The following is a 23956-nucleotide window of genomic DNA, read 5'->3' as shown; positions in this document are numbered from 1 at the left end:
ACTGCGAAGCATAACAGTAAACAGAATTACTGTGTCACGACTGTTTAATATGGTCTTAAATAAATAAAAGAAAACCTACTTCAGCGGTACACTAGGCCAGAATTTATCTGGATGGATTGCTTGTAAGAATTTTGACAAAATTTAATTGTCTGTATTTACCTGCCTGTCCCAAATTTCAGTAAAAAATATGCTCATATATAAACTGTGCCTTGCAGATGGTAAGGATGAGCATAAGAAGGGCTTGTTACAAATGAAGATGGCTGAAGGAGCTAAACTTCAGATGTGTTACTTGCTTCATCACCTTTGTGATATTCAGCTTCGGCACAGAGTGGAATCCACCATCGCCTTCAGTCACGATTTTATTAGTGATCTTCAGACTGTAAGTTCTACTTCTAGACAGTAATAGCCAGAAAACTATAATTTATTCTAATTACATGCCATAGTTTGCAGGTTCAAATTTCTATTTAAAGCAAGAAATTTGCAAGATTTGTCAAGTCTTTTATGAACCTAGGGTATAAATTACAAACTACTACATTTTCTAAATAATTGTCTAAACTTTGTACACAAAATATTGTTATTAGTACTTGGAATTTAGAGTGAAAGAATGTTTCAAGTTTATATTGAAATTAAGTTTTAAAATTATCATAGAAACACTGACTTACATTACACACTAACTAAACTGAAGTAATTTATCTTTCCGACTGATTAAGTAACTGCTTACAAGTTATCAAGATTACTGAAACCGTGTAGTTTTTAAGGGGGCCTTTCGTGAAAATGTCACAGAACGTTAAATATATTTTTCAGTGGGAAGAAAAATACTGAAATAATTATTTCTTCATTACTAGTTTGTTCATTGTATAGTTTTTAATATTATCCTGTTGTCGTTAAGCTTTAGAATGATATTGAAGTTTCGTAGTTAAACAGAATAAGATGCAACTTGTTTGACGTAAGTGAGTGAGCCTTCAAGAAATTCTTTAAGAGAATCAAATATTAGAATTATAATAAGAAACCTAACTCTCTGTTTCATCATATAGCTCACTCTAAGAAGGGATGTTACTGTGGTTCTTACATAAGATTGGTCATAGCAAATCTTATGAGTAATGTGCTAGTTTCATGTTATTGTTTCCTATAATGTTTTTTTTTTATAGGATCAACTGAGAAGAAACGTTGAAATCAAGCAGTCTGACATGCCATCAGCTGTTGCAGCTAAGAAGACCAGAGAATTCAGATGCCCACCTCGAGAGCAAGTAAGTGCTTTCGTACTTTCAGTTTTTGCTGGATTTCTTTCTCTCTAACAATTCAGCATGAATTGTATAAAACAAGCTAGAACTGTTGGTCACTATGGATGCTGTTCGGAAGTTAAACAAATCTCGTCTTGCAGTATACTTTTTTTTTCAGGACTCTGACATTATTCTGAAGGTTTGTTTTAATTCATGCCTTGTTTTAATTTTACATCCATTAGTGATGGAAAGGTATGAACTTCAGTTGAATATACATAACTGAAGTCTGTGAATTATAATTGCTACGTAAAACATTTATACGTGACGCTAAACAGCGTATAGGACATGTTTCAACGTCTGAGCTCATATTAATAAATAAAATATATGATTACAATATAGTGCCATTCATCCACTCACACACATCCCTTTCAACCTTTGAAGGTTAATCATAAAACTGGAGAACATAACTTGTACAAAAATCATTGTTAAAAAGAATCTTCATACTCACCGCTGTGAAAACCTCAAATCTTACAAGATTCTTCATTTGACAGAATTCTAAATTTTAGAGTATTTTAGAGTAATGTGGAAAAATTGCAGAATAATTGTGTTTTATTGATTTTTTGCAGATGAATGCAATTCTTGGCTTTAAGAACTTGGAGGGAGAATTGCCCCTGTGGAGAAGAGCTGGCCGAGCGTCTGGCTAAGTTCCACGACAGGCTTATGTCCTACGTTTCACTAAGTGCTCTGCAGGAGCCTGAAGAAACTGAGGTGAGGTGAAGATGGTGTATTGTTTTGCTGTAAGGGAAGTCCATATTGCTGTGATAAGCTGTCAAGAGTGGTCACCAGTTAAGAATTTTCATGTTTTCTTCAGGAACCCGCAGCAGATGTGGCGAAGTCTCGCCCATTCAAGCGTTTATTTAATTTTATCAATGCTGTGAAAGAACTGGAAATAGAACCCAAAGAAGTAGAAGAACCTTTAAAGAAATCACCAGAAGGTAAGCTGTTAGTCCTAAGTCTTATTACATAATCCCAGTAATGTGTTAGGGACAGTTTCATTGCTTATCATGAGCTGTGATTGTTTTGGTATTTATCATTATTTATTATCCTGTTTAGGTGTGTTTGCAACTTTGAGGAACACCTTCTAAAATCATTCAGTCCATTTGCCCATATTCATGAAACAACTCAAGAACGGAATAAATGAATTTTGATTAAATTTGATAATTTCCACATTATGTAGCATCTTGAGATTAAATTTTTCCATATCAAATATCCGCATGATGATAATTTGTAAAAGTGAAGTAGTCACTGTGATGTGTTGTGTGAACTAAAAAGAGGGGTTCGGTTATTACGAAGGATGGGAAGGTTCAAGGATACTGATATGTGAAAGGGATTGGAAATGAATACGAGTAAAAGAAGGAAAGAAGGTATGAAATGGTTTAAGGAAAGTAAGAAAGAGAGATGGGAGAAAGGTTTGAAGAAGATACAAAAGGATAAAGGAGAAGAAGAGAGAGTGAGGGATTTGGATATGAAAGATTCCCCGTTGAATTTAAATGGGCTTTTTACTAGTTTTATTATATCTTGTTTAACCATCTTATGTAACTGTTACAGAGGTTTTCAGAAAAATATTAATTAGTACAATTGTAAGGTGGGCTGAAGAGTCTCAGATTGAAACATCTAAGCTTGTACGAGAAATGTTCAGGTAAGTTGACAATGATTGTTTCTTCAGACACTTTTCCTGTTGCCGGTTGCCTCGGTGACACAAACCCTCTTCCGCGCGTCCCTCTTGTTCATGAATATTTCATTTTCATTTCATTTGTTTCCTCTGTTTTATTGTCTTTCTTTATTCCAAGAATTGTTGGCTTATAATGCAATTATGCTTAGTAACTTGATGTTCTGTGAAAAATTTTTAACCTACAAGTATAACTAGGCAATTTATGCTCTTGGTTCTCCAGATGTGTTCCACTGGAAAGTGTTTAAATTGAAGTAAAAAAATTCTATAAATATTTTTATTCCTTAGACCAGTCCTTTGGTTCCGTGAATCAAGTTATTGTCACACGAAATAATGAGACTTATAATACACTAGGTGAATATTCTAGTTACTGAAGCTGTCTTAATAGTCCATGGTTGATAACACTTAGTGTCAATTCATAATTCATAAACTGAGTGGATGTCCAAGCAAACTTCAAAAAATGATTTTAACCTATTCACGGTATTGCAGTATAGCAATGACATTGGCATAATGGCATCTGAATTGTACATAAGCTGAGACATACAGACAGTAGAGATTAATGTTGACGACAATGACTAAAGGTTTCTGATCCCCCCCCCCCCCCAGAATCAGTTATGGTAACTGTCATATGTGGTGTTACATAACACTCATTCTCACTAAAGTTCTTATTATTTGCAAGATACGTAACATTGTACTTTCATGTACACATAGACATTTTTTGGAAAAAGTCTAAGCTATGAATTACTACTACTACTACTACTATGGCGTAACAGCCCAAAATCGAGCCCTAGCCTCCTCTAGAGGCTTCTCAACATATATAATTTTTTACAGATGTAAAAAATTATATATGTTAAGCATTGTTTAATATTTCAGCTTGTTGGTGCGACAGTATGACAGCATTGGTGAGCTCATTAGATCATTACAGAAGACATACATAATTAACAGTAAGACAAAGGATGATGTCGCTCAAATGTGGGTTGGTTTGAGTCAGATAAGATCTCTGTTGCCTGTGCAGATGTCGCAAGAGGAGGAGGGCCTGATGAGAGAACGACTATGGTAAGTTGGTTTCACCAGTAATTATGGTGATTATTCTTATTGTTGTTTATTTTTTCTCACGTAATTATACACAACTAGTGGACCTGGCAGTTTCCAAATAATTTCAAGGGTTAAAAAGAGATATGATTGATTTTGTACAAAAGTAATGTAGTGTAAACTGTATGGAATTAATATTTAGAAAACTAAAATTATATCTTTCACACTTGAGACTAAAAGTATAATTTTAATTACTATGTAAATGATGTTTCAATTTTCCATTTTGACTGTATAAAAGATTTTGGAGTTATGTTAGATAGTAAATTGTGTTTTTACTTTTATGTTGTCCCACACTGGGAGTAGAGATCATTGTCAGAACACATTTTTGCACAACAGTGACACTGGGTTACGTTAGTGCAATGATGACATAATGCCGTTATTTGAATGCGTGCAGCAATGACGCACTTGAGGTGGAGTGTAAAAATTATAATGAAAAGTTTATTATCTGTTATAAAAGATGCCACTGGGGGTCGTATGTTCTTTCCAGGCTACTATTTGAACATTCATAATACTGAATCCATTATTATGTTAACTGCTGTACATTGTTCTAAATGCACTTAATATATATTATTTTTTAGGAAACTGGTGAACAACTATATATTCTTCCAGCATCCTGACCTGATTAGAATCCTGCGTGTCCATGAAAATGTGATGGCAGTGATGATGAATACTCTTGGCAGACGAGCTCAGGCCCAGTCAGACACCCAGACACAAACTCAAGTCACGGAACAAGAAGGAGAATTGCCTCAAAAGGAGAAGGTTGAAATTCAGTACCACTTCTCAGTATTTGTTTAGCATGCAGAGGGAACGTATTTCATCCTTCTTTTAACCCTGTTATCAAGCTTCTCACGTCTGTCTACATATCCTATTATTCAGTGTGACCACTGCTGTTGTATACCACTGGAATCTGCACTGAACAGAACAAAGAGTGCTACCATGAAAACTTATGGGCCCGAATTTATAACTTGTGTTGGGCAAGGCCGTGGTCTAGGCAACACGGAGTTTTCCTCCATGGCATCCCAACAATTACTCCATTCACACACAGAAGAAGGCAATGGCAAACCACTTCTGGATCATCTGCCAAGAACGTATATGAACAGGTCCCAGTCCGAGAAAAGGATGGAAGGATCCTGTTCATATGGACCTGTCGTCAGACAGAACACTACAAATAAAAATAAAATAATATAACAATATGGCGGCCAACAGAATGTTTTGATTTGATGTTTTATTTCATCTAAATGTTTGAAGTTTGTATGATGACATGTAAACACATCTAAACATTTCTTATGAAATACTAGTGTCTGCCTACTAGAACTGCATGGGTATGATGTTGTTCATTACACTGTTCCATGTCATGTTGAAAATACTGCATTTACTCCCATAATTGACTTATTTGTTCATATCTACTTATTACATGTAACACTTGATAAGACAATTGCATGTTTTCCCCATTTAATTATCAAAATGTCATACAAAAATGAATTATAACACTAATGGAATTGACGGTGGTCATCTTCTGGGTTGCTGAGTAATCATTGCCCTGATGATCGAGGCGGCACCACCTCTCAAACGTCAATGAACTTATGCCAGACTACATGGTGCAACAACCGATAAGACAGCCATCATCATGCTTGCTGCCATGAGAACCTCAAATCTCACTTAGTAATGGAATTGTAAAATATTTACTGGTCTTTTTTCTCTGTACAAATTAGTTAAGGACACTACTTTAATTTAATGTAAGTTTTATTTTATTTCTATCTTCGCATTTTTGTATTGTTCAAATCAGGACACCTCTCACGAGATGGTCGTAGCTTGTTGCCGATTCCTGTGCCACTTCTGCAGGACTTCTCGTCAGAACCAGAAGGCTATGTTTGACCATTTTGCATTTCTTCTGGAGAATAGTAACATTCTTCTCTCGCGACCATCTCTGCGTGGCAGTACGCCTCTGGATGTGGCTTATTCCTCACTCATAGAAAATACTGAATTGGCTCTTGCACTTAGGTCAGTACTCTTGATTAGCCTTCTGCCTTAATCTTAAGTTCGCTTTCATGATACAGATCGTGCCATGAAATATGGCAGATACAGATTAATGTATTGCTTAGTGGATGACTTAGATTGTTTGGATTCTATAGACAGCATACTGCGACAGTTATTTGAATATAATTATTTGAAAATTTGTCATTCATATGATTCTATGTGAAGCATATACTTGTTTTTCAGAGAACATTACTTGGAGAAAATTGCCATCTATCTTTCCCGTTGTGGTTTGCAATCCAACTCTGAGCTTGTTGAGAAAGGATATCCAGACTTGGGATGGGATCCAGTGGAAGGAGAGAGTTATTTAGATTTCTTGAGATTCTATGTCTGGGTCAATGGTAATTAAAATTCTTATATCTTTTCTGTATGAGAAACATATGAAGAGCCCTATTCATAGATAAAAAAAAGTAAACTCTGATGACCTTAGTTAACATTATCTTCTCTTCCATTTGTATGCGAATTCGGTTTTTGGCTTCTCTTTACGTACAGATTTATTTAATTGCATTCTGTGAACGCATTTATTGCAAATATTAAAAGAGCATGATTCTATTTAATTTTGATTAATTATACCAATGTATGATCTGAAGCTTTCACGGTGAGTTTGTTTAATGAATTCTTCTTAGACCCTAGAAGAATTTATTATAATTTATGGATGTTTTCTACAGTTTCATTTCATAAAACTTCTTTATTACATATGACCAAATTAATATGAACAGACGTTCAAAATATGTTGTTAAGAATAATTTTTCCTGCATCTAGCTATTACAATGTAGAATACTGTAGATGTGCTATCTGTACATAAAATAACTTACTGTAATATTCAATCATTCACAAACCCACAATACAAAGGTCAAAATTATATGAATAATGTATTTTATTTGTAGGTGAGAGTGTAGAAGAAAATGCTAACCTTGTGATCCGTCTTCTTATACGTCGCCCAGAGTGCTTAGGTCCGGCACTAAGAGAAGAAGGAGAAGGCTTGCTGAGAGCTGTCATGGAAGCAAATAAGGTTTGCTCATAAGTTCATCATATCAAGCACATATACAGCAGTCAGTGTTAATGCATTAACTAGTAATATAGCTCTTTAAATCTGTTGTATTCTGATGATACTTGACATTTGATTCAAATTACTTTATATACTGTTATAGTGTTACATGCAGCCACGGACATGATCTACTGCAGGGGTTCTCTACGTCTTGGTGCTTGCGGCATACTTGGGATATATTTTTTTTAGGGGCACAATTTATAATAATTCTTTTCTTCAACAGAAATTGTTTTTAACAAAGGGCAGTACCCTCAACCCAACCTGTGTAAGAACTGAAGCTACAGTCTGAAATTTATTGTGGGGGTAGGAAGTGACAGGAAAAAATTTTGAGTAACTTTGGTGTTTGTTGGTGGGTGTTCTAGCTGTTATTGTTCAAAGATGTAGAAATTTTCACAGTAGTTCTAGTCTCCCTCTCATTATGTTCCCAGAACCTGCTATAGCTATCAATCTTTTGATGTTGAAGGCTTATGAACATCATAAATGGGATGATATGATTTAATAGATTACAGCAGAGAGTAATGATCAGGTTTCAAAGTGAAGAAAAGAAAAGAAAGAGGGAGCAGAACGCTTACTTGAAAATCTGTAGTTCATTGAAAATTTGTATCATAGAGAGCACAAATGTTCTGTGCAGGGCTGTTTGTTGTAAGACCAGTATTCCAAGATGCTAATTATGAAATTATACAATTATCACATTTTGGATGTTACAAACCAGAATTTACACAGTTTTTAAACATGAATATCCAGGAGTTAATAGGACCTATTAAATATAATGACGACTGTTTTGTGTGTGTGTACATGCTTGAAATATCACTCCCCTTGAGTGAATCAATATGTTTACATTGAGAATGTTTATGAAAGAGAAGTATCAGATTTGTTTTATATTTTGTTGGTATTGTGGTTCTTTTGGTAATCGGCGAGTTTCTGTCATTCCAGATGTCAGAGCGCATTGCTGATAGGAGGAAGCTGATGGATGAAGCAGAAGGAACGATGTCCATATTACAGTTTGAACATCCACTGCCTGAGAGCGATGAAGATGAAGACTACATTGACACTGGATCTGCCATTCTGAACTTCTACTGTACTTTGGTGGATTTGCTGGGGCGCTGTGCTCCAGATGTTTCTGTTATTGCGCAGGTTATTTAACAAAATTTATGCTCTTTTTATAAAATACATTAAATGCTCATTTCATGGTGTCCTGTTACAGAAAATCCAGTGTTTCTGCCTTTGTTGTAAGCATCCGTGAAACTCCTGTGCTTTCAGCTACACAATTTTTCTCTTAACAGAGTAATGTTAAACCTGTGACTTACCAGGTGGCTGATAGCTATATTATATTTTTAAAAATGGAAAACGATTCAACAGATTGTATTATGCCTTCATTAAGGAGAAATTTTTACAGACTAGTAGTGTCACCTTACAGCCAATCTGGAAATTTTTTTAATCACACGTTATAAACTGTAAGACCAGACACTCTTGTTTTGAATGTTTTACGTTGATACCTATGAGGATAGGAGATTAAAATGTCTGTCTGACAAAGCAGTATTCCATGCCTGGGACTGCAAATAGGCATAACTGTTAAATTTTTTGTCTAGTCCATTTAACATATACATACAACACGTAAAAATTATTTGTGAGATATATATATGTAGTGAGCACTCACACGCACCAAAATGCTAATTTTTCTTCACATGTAACATGAAACTGCATTTTGTATTAGAACAGACTAGAAAGCTTTGCATCTACAAAGCTTGTGGGACAGGTTAACATATCTTTCAGTAAGATGGTGTACCCTCATGTTTTGGTAATGTGCTCTGTAGCAAATACTGAATGCCAAGATACTAAATACCTGATTGTGAGAAGAGGAGGACCAATTTCTTGACTTCTCATTTCTTCTTCTTCTATGTCTCTCCGGTCCGTATGCGGTCCGTGGCCTCCTCAATTCTCCTCTTCCATTCGGTCCTCTGTTAGGTCCGTCTGTCCGAGGCTTTGATCAAGGTTTCGAAACATCTTCATTTTTACGGCGCAAGATTGTTAGCCTTGCGACCAACCCTCAACCTGGAGGATCAGGGTACCTGTCTTAGTCTGACCTCTCCCCCTCGACCAATCTGGCTAGGGAGGCCCTACCAGTAGCTCTTGGGGTCATTGAGGTACTCAAGCCCCACCACCACGAGAAGGTGCAGGTACCATTAAGTGGGGTGACTTCTCATTTACCTGATCTCAATCCATTAGGTTTCTTACTTTGAGATTGTGTACGGGATAAATGTTCTTCTCAAAACAATGTCTTTACAACAATTAAGAGGAAGAATAACAGAAGCTACAGTTACTATGCCAAAAGTAACTAACTGGCAGAAGTCAGCTCTTAGTTCAACATGGAATGAGTGTAACAAATACAGTGACATCTCTGTAAAAAAACATGCCGTGACTTATTTACATTGTTGCAGTTGGTACCACGTGTCATGCGCATTTTGCGGTATGAGAAGTGACGGATGCAAAGAAATAGAAACACCAATTACTTCGGTCTTAGAGTTAAAATGTGAAACCTTTGAAACAAACAAAATAAAGCTATAAGACAATTTTTTATATCTTATATATAATTTTGCTCAGAAACTGATAGTAATTGCTGAGTGATTACAGGATGTTGAAAGTTTTGTTTTGTTTCAGAGATATTGCTGTTTTTTATTAATAATGAAAATCAAAATGCAATAGGACATACGTTGTTTTCTTCATTTATGACGCATCTCTTCAGTCTTGGTCATGTTAGCCTTCCTTATCCCTTCCTGTCTGTCAGGTTGAAGAAATCTATTTCTGGAGTATCAGGATCAATGAGCGAAATTCCACTGCTTGCAGTGATAAGATGACAGTGAAAATTATGCCTAACAGACACGACTTACAATTTAATATAGACAGTAGATGTTTTGGTGTGATAAAAAGGTGTGTATGTTGCTTAATCAGGTCTTTGCTTGTTAATGCCCAGGGCAAAAATGAGTCTCTTCGAGCAAGAGCCATTCTGCGGTCGCTGGTGCCTCTGGAAGACCTACAGGGGGTGCTGAGTCTGAGGTTCACCCTTACAAATCCTGCAGCAGGAGAGGAACGGCCTAAGAGTGATATGCCATCTGGTCTCATTCCTGGCAATAAACAAAGCATAGTACTCTTCCTGGAGAGAGTTTATGGTATTGAGACCCAAGAACTGTTCTACAAACTCCTGGAAGATGTGTTCCTTCCTGATCTCCGTGCGGCGACTATGTTGGACAGAGTAAGCTGTTTGCTGTACAGTTAATTAATACATTTTATTTTTGAAATCGCAAATGATAGCATTTTTATTTGTTAATGAAGTTGTAAGTATTATAATTTTAGAAATGATTATGGAAAATTTTGTTCCCATAGCTCTTTCAATACTAAAATCTTAAAACCATTATTTGTAATTAAAAAGTTTGTCATATATATTCCTGTTCTCTGTACTAAAAAGCGCCAATTCTCATATCGTCTAACATCAACACTGATCCTTGTCCTTGAAGAACAGAAACATATAATTGGAATTATGGGTGCGGAAACAGTAGCATTTCTTATGAAGTGTATTATGATAATTCTGTAATGAAAAGAATATTTGTAATTATGGCTGAGTTGCTGTTACAGTATACACCTTAACTGATTTCAAAGATTTTCAGCTGTTAAACCATATTCATTAAGTCCTGCTTGATTTCAGAATGATGGCTATGAATCTGACATGGCACTGGCAATGAATCGTTACATTGGTAATTCCATCTTGCCACTCCTCATCAAACACTCCTCGTTCTACAATGAAGCTGATGATTATGCCAATTTGCTGGATGCCACTCTGCATACAGTGTACAGACTGTCCAAAAACAGAATGCTTACCAAGGGCCAGAGAGAAGCCGTGTCAGACTTCCTTGTGGCTCTTACCAGGTAAGTATCATAATTAAGTACGCTTATGACAGTCAGATTTAATTAAAATTGGGTGAAGTGGAAATTTGTAAGAATGATGCACGGCATGTTTCTGTTGCCTCGCTTTGTTGGTTGAGCCTTTCTTATGCAACCTACTTGTAACACAGCAAGAGCATACAGAGAAAGACGCTGTCAATGCTGGAGAGAATTTAATTTTGTATAAGGGCAACCTGTTCACAGGCAAATATGTTTTAGAGGTGTTCTAGTAGTTAGCACTGGCATAGTATTTAAATAGTCCTGGGTTCATTCCCAACCACTGTCACTAAGAATTAAAAAAGTTATTGAAGATCTGTCTGCATAATCAGCTGAAGGTGGGAGTAGAGACCAACTACTGAAAAAATCACGTGTATTGAGTGTACCTCAGGCATGACCAATGTCTAACACAGTATTCCTTTAGTATTTTAGCGGTATTAAACGTTCATTTCAAAGATATTTGGTGTACCATTTCCAAAGTTTTAGGAAGATTTTAATTTTAATGTTATTGTACAAAATATGAAATGAACAAACTTGTGGTTTTGGATTTTGCTTAGTGGCTGATACAGTGTTGATGTTGATAGCAAGGCAAATAACTCGTGCAGTCATACATATGAATGAACAGATTTTTGAAATGGGAAGCACAATGTTACAAAGTCTTGTGTAGTAGTAGACAGAAATCCATCAGATGGTGCAGCAATGACAATTTGTCTTGATGCTGGCCAACAGCAAATACATTCTCAGTGTCACTGATAAAGAGGATTCTAGCTGCAAGTATGCTCTTGGGTTACCAGGTTCAAAGGTCGATAGGTATGGAACCTGAATTTTATACTGCTGTAGAAATGTCAGTCGTGGATTAACATTTGTTGCTGGAAGTATGCTGAAATTTTTAAACACTGTTTTCTTTATCAGACAGTGAACACTCCATTTCGTGTTTAAAATACCTATTTCTTACGATATAATTTCTGTTACAGCCAAATGCAACCAAGCATGTTACTAAAGTTACTGAGGAAGCTTACCATTGACGTTTCCAAGCTGTCAGAGTACACCACTGTAGCCCTCAGAGTATGTATACATAGTGTGAAATGTTTTTTCTTCATCATCATATTTTGGGGAAGAACTTGTTATATGCAGATTCCTGACCATTTATATTACTACTACATAAGAATTCCAGAGTGTAAATTCACGAAAAATTTATTTTTGAAGAGAAATCTTTTTTTATGTAAACTGAAGTAAAGTCAAGTATAATGAAATAAAATAAAATAGAATATACATTATTTTAATACAACCATCAAAACTAATCTTTGTTGTCTTTCGTTGTTATAATAAAATAATTTATAATGAATATACAGTGGAAATGGATTTGGATATCAAGGTAATAAGTAATTTCTGCAACATATTTAAACAATTTTCTTCAAAATTTTATAAATTATATTTATCACAGTTTATTTATTTATTTATTTAGTGTTCTGTCTGACGACAGGTCCATATGAACAGGATCCTTCCATCCTTTTCTCGGACTGGGACCTGTTCATATACGTTCTTGGCAGACGATCCAGAAGTGGTTTGCCATTGCCTTCTTCTGTGTGTGAATGGAGTAATTGTTGGGATGCCACGGACGAAAACTCCGTGTTGCCTAGACCACGGCCTTGCCCAACACAAGTTATAAATTCGAACCCGAGACCCCAGGATTACAAGGCCAGCGTTCTAACCGCTAGACCACCGTGGCGGTCTTATCACAGTATTAAACAAAACTTAGACTCTTAGTTATTTCTTATCATTTTCAACTAACTTGTGTTTTCCAGTTACTGATGCTGCATTATGACCGATGTGCCAAGTATTACGGTTCTACTTCAGGGCAAGGGATGTACGGCGCATCCAGTGATGAAGAGAAGAGGTTGACCATGATGCTGTTCAGCAACATCTTTGATTCTCTGTCCAAAATGGTAATTTATAGTTTCAAAATTTATCATCTGTCCATCATACTGTTCAGTGGATTCCAGTAGGATGTGTGTGTCACCCTACAGAGGCCTTTACTTGGAGCCACTTTATAAAAGTTATTTTATTCACAGTCTTGTGCGTTATTCCTTCATGTTTTATGGCTGTTTTTTGTTTTGTAGTTATCAACCCTATACACTGAGAAGTTGTATCAGGCATTCAAAATCTTGTCAGTGGTATGTGAATGTAAGCCACAAAGAATATTAAAAGATGCCAGAACAAATAATAATCCACTCATGTGTTTGTAGTTTACCATTGGTTGGTGAGTTTGAGGTGGGTTAAACCAGAACATTATAATTCTTTAATGTAGAGTCTGACCTATATTATGCATTTGTAGTTTGCTGCATGTAAAGTTTACATGACGAGATGAGGCAGTGGGTGAATTTGAGGGGTGGGAGTGGTCGTAGATGAGAATGCTATTGGCAATTTTGAATACAGGAACTGACCTATGTGATATGTTTGTAGTTTACCATATCTAGTGTCTGTAATCCGCTTGGTGGTGAGGGAATGAGGTGATCAGTATATTTTGAGGGTAGTAGACCCATAATCTGATATACGAGGCGCATCCACAAAGTAAGTTTCCCACTCGTCCCACAGCTAGCAAACCTTATATTGCTCGAAGCGACTGTGCGTACGTGATAGAGCAATGACGTAGCATGGCGCATGCACTAACGGCACTTCCCGCGTTCTCACAGTAGCATCGTTGCAGCTGTTGAAGATGGAGGTTCTTATTCCAGCTCCCGCCGACTGTGAAGTGCGGTCAGTGATAACGCTAGGCCGCACACGGCTCGACGGACAGCAAGTCTCCTGCAGGAGTTCAGCTGGGAGGTGTTTAATCATCCACCCTACAGCCCGGACCTCGCTCCCAGTGATTTCCATCTTTTCCTACACCTCAAGAAATTCCTGTCCGGTCAGCGTCAGCGTTTTGAGAATGACAGAGAGGCGGAGATGGTTGTCACACAGTGGTTCCAATCCCAGGCGGCAGACTTCTACGACACAGGTATTCAAAAGTTGGTCCCACGGTATGACAAATGTCTCAATTCCGGTGGCGAATATGTTGAAAAATAGCTGGACACTTGCTGTATCTGTTGCAATAAATGTTTACATGAAATTGTGTTTTGTTTCTGTAAACGGCCCCAGGGAAACTTACTTTGTGGACGAGCCTCGTATGTGTTCCAGTTATGCTAGTGGGAAGTAGCATAACACTGCATTTCTCTCAACAAAACACAGTTTTCTTCTTCCCATATTCGAGCAAATTTTGAGGAATAGAATAGCTACTGGTTGGGAGCTAATTCAGAAGGCCAACTGTGATGAGTTGAGCTCATCTGACATTAAAAGGGAGCTTTTAGTCTAGACTGCATCCACTAGTATTTATTAGTATTTGTTTGACAGTATTTACATGCTGTAAAGATGTTACTCAGCTGTATCAGTGGCAAATAGACAAAGTGTTTGTTTATCTTAGGATTATGATCCAGAGCTGTTTGGAAAAGCGCTTCCATGCTTGACTGCCATTGGTTGTGCCTTACCACCAGACTATTCTCTTTCCAAAAATTATGATGATGAATGGTACAGCTCAAAGACAGGGACAGATCCTGATGGTCCGTACAACCCACAGCCCGTAAATACCAGCAGGTATCTATTGTTTTTGCAAGTTTCTGTTCCACAGTAACAACCGCAAAAGTTACATGTTTGGACACCATTGTAAATTATTAGACATAATTTTTTAACCTTAATTTTATACATTTCTACGACCCATTACATTCTTTCAACACATGCAAGGGCAATGTGACAAATAGTTCTGTATCTTGGGGATTTCGGAAGACGAGCTACCGAATGCCATAAATAAGTGAAAATCTTATAAAACATTACTATAGAGAGAGTAAATAAAAAAGAATGTGATTGGTAAGGCTTGTAGCTTGCATTATGTCAATACCATATGCTTACAACATTTTTGTTGAAAATCTAAAATTCATAGACCACTTAGGAGACCTAGGGAAAGGTAGGAAGATTTTTTGAAAATAAATCTTCAAGAAACAGGGTTTCAGGACATGGACTGGATCCATCTGGCTCAGGAGAGGGTTCAGTGGCAGACTGTTGACTGGTATGAACATGGTAATGAACCTTAAGGCTCCATAGAAGGTGTGGAAGTGGAACGAAGTAAGTTATGTTTCCAACATCTTTGTTTCCTCAAGTGGTCAATGTATAAAAAAGTAACTTTTTTTATTAAAGTTGCATACTTGGCCAAAAAGTAAATATAAACAAAACTATGGTCAGAAAATCTCAGAGACCAAGTAACATATGAGACAACAATATTAAAACTGATCTTAAGGTAATCGGCTGTGATGTTGCAAAATATTGTGACGAGAATTTTCCACGTAATACGAGTGCCGCAAGGTCTCCTTCTCTCTCTGTCCACAACACATCTTGAGTGACATTCTGCCAGCTGGCAGAGAAATGCGTTTGCTTAGGTCTAGGCTTCTGTACCCCCTTCTGCTTTCTCGAAATTTGTAGTAAGGCCATTTGCAGAGTAGGGAGAAGTAAGTAGACCGTGCGAGTAACACCGTCTAATTCTGAGAAACATTTTGAGTTGATGAAAAGTTATCTTGCGGTGGCATGAGCAGAGTAATATTTGTTAAGTTAGTGCCAAATAAGATCATGAACATTTAGTGTAATGTCTTGAATCAGTGGTTCTTAGCCAGTACAGACGACAGCCATACAAGCTGCAGTGTAACTAGTAGTGGCACAGTGCCATGTTTCACCCGTTAATAGCCATGTGCGACGCAGAGGTAGACTGGATGACAAGAAGGGAAAATGAACAGAAGGACAAATATTTCCAGTGGTTCTGTTTTAGTATTTTCTGGTGCAGAAAACAAGAATAATTGATTGTGATTATAATCAGTGGTTTCATCACAGTGTGTTCATGATCAGATGGCTTGGGCAGGAACCACAGATTTAGATACTGTTATTAGTTTAAATAGTATTAAAAATATATTAAAATTGGCCGTCAATCACAATATAAGATAATTAAAAGATTAAAATATCATTTTACGTTCCGTATCGAGTACTCGATTTACATGTGGAACATTTACGACATGTTTCGGCTATATATAGCCATCATCAGGTGTTATGTTATAAACTTTTTAACTGAATTACTGATTTTTACTGATTTTTAGTTTTCATTTTTCTTATGATGTTCACGTCCTTCATATTGTATCTTCATCCGTTGTTGTGTCACATGTCACTAATATGATTGTATTTCGTAGTGATGCCAATGTTGTGTATACTGGACCAAGAAGTAATATCGTAGCAGTATTAGGAGAGATTGGAGTTATACTGTATCGGATCGTGGCTGGTTACCGACTCTGATGATGACTATATATAGCCGAAACATGTCGTAAATGTTCCACATGTAAATCGAGTACTTGATACGGAACGTAAAAATGATATTTTAATCTTTTAATTACCTTATATTGTGATTAATGGCCAATTTTAATATATTTTTAATACTATTTAAATAAATCACAATATGACGCACATGCAATACCTTATATGTTATTAGTTTATATGACTTTTTCTTATAATCAGTTTGATTCTCTCTTATAATACATTACAGAAAACTGAGAATATGATTATTTTATATGCATTCTCACAATTTGATGGCATAGATTGAATTCTCTCATGTTATAACTTTGTTTCAGTGTGGTTTTGAACAACGATCTCAACAATATTGTCCAACAGTTCTCAGAACATTATCATGATTCATGGGGTAGTAAGAAATTGGATAATGGTTGGGTATAATGGAGAACAGTGGTCTGATGCTTATAAAGCTCACCCTCGCTTGGAACCATACAGCATGCTGAATGACTATGTAAGTAAAACTGTAATGGACGCTTCGCTATGACATGCAAGATTATATTTCAGCTTCTAACAACAAAGAACTCCTACACTGGGAGCTCAGCCCAATCGGTCGGTTCCGTTACCTTCCATTCCGTCAACTTATCAGTTCTCCTAAAGGCCATTTTCGAAGAGATGTCCGTACAAATGTTCCGCATCCATTCTTTGCCCCGCCAGCTGCCCAGAATTCACTTTTATAATGCGAGGTGACGAGTATAAATCATTGTATTAATTCTAAACTACTTGTACATTTGATGTCATGGAAACTTCTGAACACACATGAATCTGTGTATGACGTGGAAAATATTTTCTAAAATAAAGCTGTCGTCTTATATTCAGGAGAAAGAGCGTTATAAGGAGCCAGTGAGAGAGTCCTTGAAAGCCCTGCTTGCTATTGGTTGGACTGTGGAACACTCAGATGTTGAAGTACCGTCAAACAATAGAAATTCCACAAGAAGATCTTCCAAAACGAGCCCAGTAAGTATTAATTCATTTATGATAAGGTATGCGCTCTTATTTCACCTCTTCCAGTGCCCACAGAATTCAGCACTTGTTTTAACCCTTCATGCTAATATTTATATATCCACTAAGCTAACACTGTGACAGTATTTAAATGGCCTGTCAGTAACAGATTCGTGACATACAAAGTGTCAAGTTTTTCCCTCTTCCAATCGCCCTGCAGTTGTTTCAATAGAAAATTGCTCACTAACTTGTCTTTTGCGTCCCTCACAATATCTGCTTCGCTGTCTGATGGTTTTTCAACCACAACACTCTTCTCATCTTCAGCGCTGTCGAATTCGCTCCCACTACCACAAATTCCAATGTTTCTGTTAACGGGTTCCTATAACACTTCCGTCATTTCCAAATTGAGGCGGGGCGAAAGGCCAAGTTGCTTCCTGGTTTAAACAGCAGGAGTGTCGAGAAAGCAAAGAAAATACCTCGTGTAAAGTCATTTCTATGAACAAAGCGATGGAAGAAATGGAAAGTGCAATGCTTCAGTGTCGAATGGGGCAAACAGTATAACAAAAACCCAACAGATAGCGCAGCAATGATGATTTGCCATGGGCAATACAAGGTCCATTCAGAGCTTTAATAATAATAATAATAATTAATAATCTTCCACTGAACATACAACTTTGTTTCTTTGAGGTTGATAAAGCTACACCATTTAACTACCACCCACACCCAGTGGATATGACTAATCTGACACTAAGCAGAGAAATGCAGAACATGGCTGAGAGGCTGGCGGAAAATGCTCATGACATCTGGGCAAAGAAGGAAAAAGAGGAGCTGACAACTTGTGGTAAGAACTGACAAGCCATTGTGAGGTTGGATAGCCTGATTTATGAAACCGTATTACCCAGATTTCAAAAGCGCATCCTCTGCCGTTTGTAGATTGTTGAACGTCACAAGAAATTCACTTTTTCGTCAATCTCTGTTTAACCTTTAACTTGCCTGATATACTAAGTTTAAATGTCCCACATTAAGTTACCTACGTGGAATTAAATGTCTCATTTTGTGTCTCCTTTAGTTATTAAAACGTGATTATTTCAATTAATTATGAGATTTGTTTAGAAATGATTGCAACGCTCCTGGAATACAGGATGAGGCCTGTTAACAGTTGAACAGTAACATTTGAGCGTTCTCCCAACTGAGGTCAGTGTTGGTCATTCCACGTCAAGTCAAGAAATGGATGTACACGGACTTCAATGACACTTGCCAGTCTTAATGCGTGATACCTTATGAAGTAGCACACGAGCGTTGAGCTTCTCTGATATTACCATTTCACATGCATTAACAATTTTCAGGAATTGTGCAAAAAAGAAAAATGTCACGCATGCTCTTTCCACCGAGTTAACGTGGTAATGACTTTGGAATTTTTGGTTTCTTTCACATTATTTTACCCTAAAAATTTTAAATCTATGAGAACACTTTCAGGGAACATTTATTTGATTGGTGTTGATTGCCAGTGAGAGTATGTATTGTAATTGTACCTTATCTCTAAATTACATCATTTTCATGACATAGCCAGAAATAAATATTAACACGTGGAAGTATGAATCTCTACACACATTATCACATTGATACGTACACAGGTCCAGAACCCTTTATAACAAAATTGTTTATTTACAAACTATGTTATTGAACAAGAGTACACATGCTTATAGACAAATACAGGCAAGTAACAAAGAATGAATGAACGTGAAGTCCCTGTGACCTGTGCCGGTTGTCAGCCGCAGTTTCTAATCCAGGAATAAAACCCCAATTTTCTCTGAAATAAATGAAAGCAGCATGAAGCGTACGACCACTGGGCAGAGACTGGCCCCTATATGACCTAAGAAAACAACAGAAGATGGGAAAATAATGAAGGTTGGGAACGGGTTGACATAAAGAAAAGAAGCGAAGGTACAGGATGACAGGGAAGGAAATGCACAACTTACGGGGGGACTATCAACGGTACTAATATTGAAATTGCAGCTTCAGGCAGTATTCAGATAACTGAGGTGAAATAAAATGTAATTTTGTAATATTGCAAAAAAAAAATTAATTTTTATATCTCATTTACTCAGCTCTGACAGCTTGCACGCATATGGTAAACAATATACTTACAATTCATCATCACACTCTTACTCTACTGTGAAATGATTCTGTCTCTAAATATATATTCACCTCGTTAGGTTCCATTTAAGGTTTGTTAATATCTGATTAATAGGAATATTACTCCTATGTTTCTTCTCAATCTGGGATAATAAGCTTGGTAATATTTTACGTCTTATCTGCCTGGATATTGTTATCCTCAGTGCAGCAGAAATCTTTTCTGTGATGCCAGAATAAATTTGAATTTGGTCCACGAGGCTTCATGAATTTAAACTCCCGACCACCAAGAGCCATCGTATTCACAGGCGGTTTACGAAGATATAATTATTTGAGATACCAGTATGTCAGAGAAAGATGTGGACAGTAAAGTGGTGGCTGGAATTTAATGGCTTGAAACATTGATAAACTTGAGTTCCTTATTTTTACTTGTTCAATTTTATCAGTCTAAACACAATAAAATATTATTACAATTAACATTTAAATATTTAAAATATATTAAAATGGTGCTCTCCATCTAAATCGAGCATTTCGATGGAGAGCGTCATTTTAATATATTTTAAATATTTAAATGTTAATTGTAATAATATTTTATTGTGTTTAGACTGATAAAATTGAACAAGTATATATTTCAACACAATATGACGCAACATTATCATCTCATTTCCTTATTTTTATTAAAAATTTGTTCTTCTTGGACTTAAAAGAATGTAATTTTTCTGTATGTCGCCTACCATAACTTGATATTATTTTTTCTGAATTTGACACAGATACATGGAAATCTTAGTATTTCGTTAACTTTTTTCAAACTCAGAACTGTAGTTGTCTCTTACTATAACTATTTTATTTACTAACTGTCGCAGTATTAAATGTTATATATTTAATATCTTACTCCGTAAATCATAAATCAAATACTATTAAGTATTTGGTACTTTTATTCTATATTTGTGTTTGAAGATTCTGGGTTTAATTGCCTGAGGTCAGACTGTTCTTACGTATTTATATTTTCTTGAAGTTCTGTAGTCCTTCCAGTTGAATCCTGTGACAGTTGCCTTAAAATCGGCCACATTCGCTTTCTTCCATATCCTCCTCCTCCTAAACTCATTATTGGTACTCATTATCCCATAACCTGTACAGCTGAGAAATAAACTAAGAATCAGAAATATCCAACAGGAATGCACTGTGACTTTGTTTTCAAAATTACTACCCAAATTATAATTTTGAGGATGTTTCGGTTATATTTAACCGTCCTCAGGTATAAATTATAAATGTCGTAAGAGACGTTCCAATTTGTAAATCGATCATTCGATGCGGAACGTGAAATGATATTTTAAATATTTTATATTTTATTATCTTATTAAAAATTGTGATTTGACGGAAAATATTAAAATATTTTTTTTTTAAGTCGATTATCATCTTACAGAAATAGAATTTTTTGGAATTAAATCATATTTACCTGTCGGAGGACATCATACAGTCGTGGGCTTTTGTGAATACAGTAATGAATCTTTAGGTTATGAAAAGCCATGTAGAGGAAAATTTTGTCTCGTTTCAGGGATTCTTTTCTCGATTTCTGGTCACGTGGTTTGCGTAGCGCATTAACTGCTTATCAGCTCATTGCGGAGCTGTAAATTGGGGGTTTGGGGGGAAGGGGGGATGATTGTAATTAGAATGAAGATTGACAGCAATGCGATTAATGTGAATATGCTCTTACGTAAGCCTTGTGACAGCATGCCAGAAACTCTAGTGGCTACGCATTTTCTCGTCAGTTTTTGTTTTCATTTTTAATTTGTATTTCTCAAATTCTTGACATGTGCAGGGGACATTTTAATTCTTGTGATAAAATAAACTACTTGCGACTGTATTTCAGAAACTGCCGGAGACTGACATAATGGAATTTTGCCAAGATACAGCTCGCTTTCCCTGATAAGATTGGTCCAGCAGATGAAATGTCATGGCAACATTATCTTTACTCCAAGCTTGCAATGTCAAAAGTGAGTCATGATTATGGTATTATTATATATACAATTTCTTATATGTTTATAATATTAGTAAATATAGGGAATATTATCTAGACGTAACATATTTCTTGTGTTCAGGTAGGCACATTTTTAAAATATCACTAAAGTAATTCGATAAAATGCCGACCTGAATAAAATACGCAGATCTAATGTTTAATTTTAAATTGTAATTATTAATTTAATCAGCTATATTCATTAATTAATCTTCTATCTTTAAGAGATACGAGGTGCGATCGAAAGGTTTCAAGACTGCGCGTATAAAAACCCGTACACTTATCTCAGGTATTAAATTCATCCATCACCCTCGAAGTAGTTCCCCTGGGAGTGAACACAACGATCCCAGCGCCGCTGCCAAGCCTGGAAGCATCCCTGGAAATCTTTCTTTGTCAGCCTGTCAAGCACCATCTGCGATTCTGCCTGAATCTCTTCTATCGTCTCAAATCTCCTTCCCTTTAGCTGATTTTTCATCTTTGGGAAGAGGAAGAAGTCACACGGAGCTTAGAAAGGAAGTTGGGGTCGGTTCTTGCAAGATCTTTGAGCTCCTGACAAACGAGAAGTCGATTCTGCTTCTGGTCCTCAGACAGGATGCGTCGCATGTGGAGTTCTTCCTTTAGAATCAGCTGACAGGTCCCATAGCCTATCCCAACAATGTCGCACAAGTCGTTGATGGTACGACGTCGATCTTCGTAACATTTTCGGGCGTTGTGCTCGAAGATGGTCGTCCAGAACGCTCGTCATCATCGACAGAGGTTCGGCCATTTTTAAAACGTGAATGCCACACAAAAGTTTGTGCACGACCCATTGCGGACTCCCCAAATGCTTGCTTTAGCATTTCATAGGTTTCCGTAGCCGTTTTGGCGAGTCTTTGGCAAAATTTGATGCACATGCCATTCCGAAATCGCAGGAGGGTCGGTGTAATGCACTACCAAAACGCCCGTAACTAAGAAACAAATGCTAATTCGATGATGCCGGCTGGCACACTGATTCACTATGATTGTAGGCCGCACCCCCTAGCGGCAGAAGCTCGTACTACATCCGGTTCGCCCTCTATTGACACAGTCTGTAAACTTTCCGATCGCACCTCGTATAACAATTTTAAGAAGTTATATTTATATCCTACAAGTAAACTTCTACTGAATTTTCGTCCTCCATATCGTGATGAATATAATTTATAATTTTATATAACTTTTTGGCCCGTGATAACAATTTGTGCAGAAATACTCGTTCACTTGTGATTTAGAAGCCTGATATGGTAAAGCGGGAGTATGTTACGGTGTCTCAAAGTGATCGGGACGTGTTTCGTCGAATGTGAGCCGAATCGATCGAATGTTTGTGTGCAAGGTATATTATATTTTATACATATACAGATTTATATATGAAGGCAACATAATTAATAGAAATTATCTGAATCACAGATCGAAATATGTCGGCAGATACAAAGAGAGATCGTGATCAAATTCTACTCCAGTCAAAATTTGTATTATTATGAAAAATTTGAAATTTTTATATTTTCTCATTGCTACGTTTTATTAACACATTGAAGTTAATTGAAGGATGTTTAATATTTTTTTTACAAATGAAATTAACTAGAGAAATGTTAAAATAAATGGGGCATAGAAATAAGAACTACTAATGTCATATTCCAGAGGGACTTACTGCGAGCGTTACACGATTAAGAATGAAATCGTCTCGTCAGAAGAGTAAAGTTCAGATATTAGATGCGGTAAGTGGTGATTTTTTCTATTCCGATAACTCGTAACTAATTAAATCAGTATCTGAAGACTACACATTATATTAATAAAACAATTGTATGGCAGCGAGTAACAAGATGGCCGTCTTCCGGGTCGTAGCGCTGTGAAGTCAGGTTGAAATTTACCAGCGTTTCGGAGATACATGTTGCCTTGATCATCGCCTTGATGTCTGAGGCAGCAAGTTCCTCTGAAACGTCTGTAAACTTTTACCAGACAACGCATTGCACTGCAACCGAGACGACAGCCATCTTAAGTTGCGTGGCATTGTTTTTCTCCAGACTGCTGGTATCTGTGTATCTGTCTTCAAAGTAAACACAGTGTTCCTGCCTAGAAGTCCAACACATTTGATATAATCATTCTAGTTCAGAGATTAATATTTCTAAAATTGTATGTGCAGTCCGGAATTTTAAAAAAAAAATTAAGATGGTTCGAATGAAGTTTCGTAATTGCGGCCCTAAGTATTCTATAAGACCATTATCTCTGTATGAAAATTTATATCATTCTATGGGCATGATTAATCTTTGTTGGATAGTTTTAGACACGCTGATATCTGGAATATAATTCCTGGGCTGCTAAGATTTAAGGAAGTACGTCACGTTTTCCAGTGTGAAAGTCCCATTCTACGTTGTGTCTACTTTAAA

At 36.6% G+C, this 23956-nt stretch overlaps 1 pseudogene across 1 annotated transcript in view; it reads left to right on the top strand.

Moving 5' to 3' along the window:
* Positions 1-23594, top strand: part of LOC147872528 (ryanodine receptor-like) — a 51879-nt pseudogene extending 28285 nt beyond the window's left edge. The window contains exons 17-37 of the transcript XR_015537146.1: positions 216-379; positions 1149-1247; positions 1847-1988; positions 2092-2215; positions 2829-2919; positions 3823-4005; positions 4620-4800; positions 5828-6042; positions 6262-6416; positions 6963-7087; positions 8057-8257; positions 10095-10373; positions 10824-11044; positions 12031-12121; positions 12862-13002; positions 14517-14686; positions 16753-16922; positions 17288-17425; positions 18098-18251; positions 21414-21537; positions 23211-23594. The product of XR_015537146.1 is annotated as a ryanodine receptor-like (transcript). The remainder of the gene's footprint in view (positions 1-215; positions 380-1148; positions 1248-1846; positions 1989-2091; positions 2216-2828; positions 2920-3822; positions 4006-4619; positions 4801-5827; positions 6043-6261; positions 6417-6962; positions 7088-8056; positions 8258-10094; positions 10374-10823; positions 11045-12030; positions 12122-12861; positions 13003-14516; positions 14687-16752; positions 16923-17287; positions 17426-18097; positions 18252-21413; positions 21538-23210) is intronic.
* Positions 23595-23956: the final 362 nt, after the last annotated feature.

This window comes from Zootermopsis nevadensis, unplaced genomic scaffold (assembly GCF_977971745.1).
Source record: "Zootermopsis nevadensis isolate Lab colony 2312 unplaced genomic scaffold, Znev_1.0 Znev_ptg000026l, whole genome shotgun sequence".
NCBI lineage: Eukaryota > Metazoa > Arthropoda > Insecta > Blattodea > Termopsidae > Zootermopsis > Zootermopsis nevadensis.
The sequence above is the reverse complement of the archived record's forward strand: the minus strand, read 5'-3'. Positions and strand labels throughout refer to the sequence as shown.